Below are 5,159 nucleotides of genomic sequence, written 5' to 3' on the forward strand. Positions count from 1 at the left end.
CCGTAGAAGGCCCATGGATCCGATGGCCCATAGAAGGCCCATGGATCCTACGGCCCGTAGGAGACCCATGGTTACAACAGTCTGTGTGTTGCCATGATTATTGTGGCCTACTTACCAAAAATAGGTTATTGTGGCCACTAGAAAAACGCGGAAAAAGAACTGCAGTGACTACAAGCAAACAACTAAACAAGACAATAAGGAAATAAATAAGCATGCACCTAACGCTAGCCTATTACAGCTATTACACATATTACATCCACTGGGCATCAAAGTTCGTCACCAGTGCAAATATAGGGAACAAAGCAGCATATTACATACACTGTCCGTAAAAATTGTCCACCGGTGCAAATAAACGAGGCAGCAAAACAAGTCCATAACTGAAACAACTTCAAAAGAGCTCAAGAAACGTTATCCTGGGTATCCACCATGCTGGCAATAAGCTTAGCAAGCTTATTAGCTTTGTCCTATTTGGCGCTAAAATCCTCCAACGCTTGCCATTGCACCAGAAAGTATGCATCTGAATGCTCCACGGACTTCCGTAGTCCTTCTGCTTCTTGTCACAGCACAGCCGATCGATGTCTTTCAGCTTGTAGTTGGGACTCAAGAAACCAAACTGATTCAGACAGTGAGTTTGAATAGCTTGTGAAAGCGGTAGTGTCCAATAACTCGAACAGTAAACCAAGACAGGACTTTGGGGTTGCCTCACTGTCTTCAAGATAGTTTTCCTTAGCTGTTCTATCAGCTTTGTTGGAGACCAACAAGGATGTATCACGATCCTGAACCTTATCTGCATTACTTCCTTTATCATTGCTTAATAAGGCACTCTTCCCCAATATTCTATCAGCATTCTAAAAGAAGAAGCAAGCAGACACATAACATGTTTAGCATGTACTAGTATATGAAACTCATTTCAGTGAACCAGTTCATTAGTAAGGTGGACAAGATTAAACTACCAAGTCTTCTATTGCCATGTAGTACATTATAAAATCATCAAATAAACATATATCTATGTCCTTTGGTCACTGCATTGCCTTGCCAAATCAAAATAGAGACATGGTTCAAATCATATCGGTTCAAGAGAAAGCAGCACTGAAAGAATACAAAGCATGGGAAACTACACGGCACAACAAGATTTCAGATGGGTACCATTGGTCTACATGTACAACAACACTATTGGTCCTGTTATGATGCTAGTAATGTGCATGATATGAGAAATCAACTGTATACACAATTGAAATTGAAATCAACAGAGCTATTTATAAGAGGAAACCTGTTAAAGAAACATGCGAAACATACCTGTTGTGCCATTGGAGTTTCCATTGGATCATTCAATTTAAAAATAAGTTTGTATGAGTAAATACAGTGATACAAGAGCAAACCAATATGCACGATAGCAATGGAATCTTAAATGAGAATAGTTCTTCTTTGGGTTTAAGCACTTTTTCTACATGAACAGAGTACAGTAAGACGTATGCATATAGTACTTAAAATAAAATGAGCTCATAGACTTTACCACATTCTTGGTTCGGGACCAGTAAAGAACAAGGCGTTCCCCGTCATCGTCCAGTAAATGTGTCTCAGGAGAACGTAAGGGAATTTCATGAGTTTCTTTGCCAGTGAAGTACGTTTTCTTCAGGTAATTCCGATACTTCCACCAAGCATTCTTGAAGATAGCAGAGGTACTAGCACATGTTACCTCGTCCTGAGTTTCCAAATTGCTCCTTCTCTATAGAGAAAAATGGGAAAAATTGTTGTATTATAACCATCATGGAGGTAGAATGTATGGGACAAAGCAAAGTAATTGCCATGAATAACATTACTTACACATAACTCATGGACAAACACCTGCAACTGGCATTTTCCTTCATCTTCGGTATAATATTTCCATGATGGGAAGATACACACATAGGATTTAACAACATCAAATGCGATAGATGCTAAACTATGGATGGATGGTTGTGCTTCCTCCACAGGAATAGGTGTACTAACTGGTGGAGTTGGGGTTCGCCGTGGTAGTACTGGCGCTTTGGGCACTGGAGCTACCTTTTTAAATGCTCTTGTTTGGGACCTCTGTGGTGGAGATGGTGTTGTGTCAACAGGAACTGGGTTACTATCTTCTGGTGTTGGGGTTAGATTGGGTGAAGCTGGTTCTCTATCCATCGCTGTAGGTGTAAAATCTGTGGGAGTCTGGGTTATGTGTTGTAGGGCTGCTTCTCGTGCATGTACAACCGGGGTGCTATCTCCACCAAGAGGTAGCACTATTTTATTTGAAGACCGTGTTTTTACTCTGATAGATACTGCCATCACCCACTCCAATTCAAATGGATGATAAACAGGAAACATAGCTGAATGTACATACATTGTATGAGAGACAGATGCAATAGATAGTGTGGAAAAAGAGGGCATTAAATAGTTGACACGTATATTGTTTAACTAAAACGAATAGCATGACATAATTCCACATATATGATGTCTATCTAAATTGGATAGCATAGCATAACATAATTCAAAGATAGGATGACTAACTAAATAGGATCGCATGACATAATTCACATACATGTTATCTAAGTAACTAGGATCGCATGATTTAATTCACATATGTGATTTATATGCTAAGCAGAGGGCATTCGCATATATGATGTCTGGACTAAGAACATGGTGTTGAATATTGTGTATATGATGTCTAATCTATGCAATGCAAGACACCATATGCATGATATGAGCAGTAGAACCGTGCTAAGTTAGAGCATACACCTCGATGGGGGAATAGGACTGGTCATCTGTCTCTGAATCCATCTCTGAGGAGCTATCAGGACCCAGCAAGAGATCTGCTTCGACAGGTAGCACTGTCTGCTCTGAAGGCCTTGTTTTCACTCCAGATTTTTCCATCACCCACTCAAATGGCTGATTCACAGGAAAAGTAGTTTAATGTACAAACATTGTCGACAAATGGAAATTTAATGAAGAAAAGGATGGGCTAGATATCATTGAAATATATGATGTCTGGTTAAACAGGATGGCATTGCACATTTCACATATATTATGGTTGGCTAAAAGACATGAGACTGCATAATTCTCATATATGATATTGAAACTAAACAGGTCGCATTACAGAACATGTCTAAACTAAGCATATGACATATATGATGTCGAAAGTGGGCACTGCAAGGCAACATATGCATGATATGACTAATATCATCATGCCAAGTTAGAGCAAACACCTTGGGGGTAAATAGGAGTGGCCAGCTGCATCTGAATCTGCCTCAGAACAGATATCTTCCTCTGGATTACAATCTGGAGAGGGGGGAGGGTTTGCCATTGAACCCACCATGGAGGGATGTCTGCACGACATTGTATTGCCGCACAAAACTCTTCTCTTTTTCTCTACATGTTCAGCATGACTGTGTACAATATCTGACATGCATACAAAAAAAATATAGTGAGATTACGTAAGGAGAGCATGCATAAATCTAGAGTAATGGTAACAACCAGTGGATGGATCCAAAAATAATGATAGCAGGCTGATGATTGCTTTAATTTAATAAAAAAATAGATGATGATTGCTTTACTATTTGTTTCCCACCCAAGATGAACAACATAGGCATACCCTAGGTGAACCAGATATTAGATAGAGATACTATTCATTGCTGCCTCGATATGTGCCCCACACCTAATTTAGAACTCAAGTTTGAACATCAATGCGGACCTGACTTGGAGTCTAAGAGGTGAACAGGACAATAAAGTAGCAGGTAATGTTAAGCAATGCATAACATAAGCAGAAACATAAGAGTGCGACCTCTCTTGTGGACCTGTGTACTCCTCGGGTTCATCTACTGAGTCGATGATGGTGATGTCGTTGCGGTGGGTGCCGGTGGCAGGGAAGGAGATCTGAGGCGGCAAAAGACGGTCAGGAGTCATGATGTCTGGTTTGGTGGATGCTTCTATCGATGGAGCAGCTCAGGTGATATGGATGACATTGCAGCAAGAGCAGGACAAACCACAAAAAGTTTTCTTCGACACCTACCTATAACTGAAGTAATTTTGTAATGGCTCATTTGGATTGCATGATTCTAAAAATGCAGGGATAGGAAAAACACCGGAATAGGATAGGAATGCACATGGTAAACAGAGCATTTGTAAACGCAGGATTTCTGTCAACTTGGGTGTTTCGTTCACAGGAATTGGAAGAGTAGAGGAATGCAAAGAAACATGGCCAAAATAAAGTGAACCCATGTGAAAGTGTGTACAGTTAGAATTTTATTCTGCCACTAATGCACTTGGTCTTGTTTTCATGCATAGGATTTTGAAAAGTAGGTCCAGGTGGATGTTTTGCTCCATTCCTTTCAACAAAATGCATGAATAACTGAATACTAGAGTTTCATAGGAAAATTTCCTCTTGCTATGTTTTTCCGTTGAACCAAAATAGCCCTAATGGATCGACATGAATGTAGAGTAATAAGTGATGCAACAAGTGTACAACCTCTTTGCTGTAGCCATGTCGATCTCAGCATCATTGGGTTGGTCGTTGAAGAAGTTGAGGCAGAGGTGGTTATCGGAGGTGTGGAGGAAGATCTGAGGAATCTGTAGACGGCGTCCAGGGCACTTCTTTGTTGTGATGGATCGTTCTGTCGTTGGAGCAGCTTCGGTGAGCCGTAAGATGTCAAGGCTGAAGCAGCACAAGACATAGATCGTTAATCTCAAGTGGGATTCTAATAGCATCTCCAATAAATGATGTAAAATAGATGTAAAATTTACATCACCAAAAACCACCTGACTACAACAGATGAGGTAAAAATTGTTGGCTCTGAACTTAACTATTGAAACTGAAATTTACTATGGAATCTGAATGTTACTGTAAACTGAACGCAATGGTAGCAGAGAGGCACTTGACATGTAGTTTAGGGAGGGCATGCAGTTCATCTTCAACCTGCCCCCCCCTCCTAAGCCGCCAGCCACCATCGGCCTCGCCGCTGGCCCTCGCGCCGCCTCGCCGCCCCGAAACAACTACCCACTCTCGGTCCGCCGCCGCCCCGGCCAGCCCACTAGCCCCCCTCCCCGCGTCGAACTTTTTCTTCGGCGATCCCCATGCCATCGCCCCACCACCGCACCCCCACCACCGGAGACCACCGCCCTTACCCTGAACCCTAAGATAGATAGTG

Source organism: Triticum aestivum, chromosome 7B (assembly GCF_018294505.1).
Source record: "Triticum aestivum cultivar Chinese Spring chromosome 7B, IWGSC CS RefSeq v2.1, whole genome shotgun sequence".
Classification (NCBI taxonomy): domain Eukaryota; kingdom Viridiplantae; phylum Streptophyta; class Magnoliopsida; order Poales; family Poaceae; genus Triticum; species Triticum aestivum.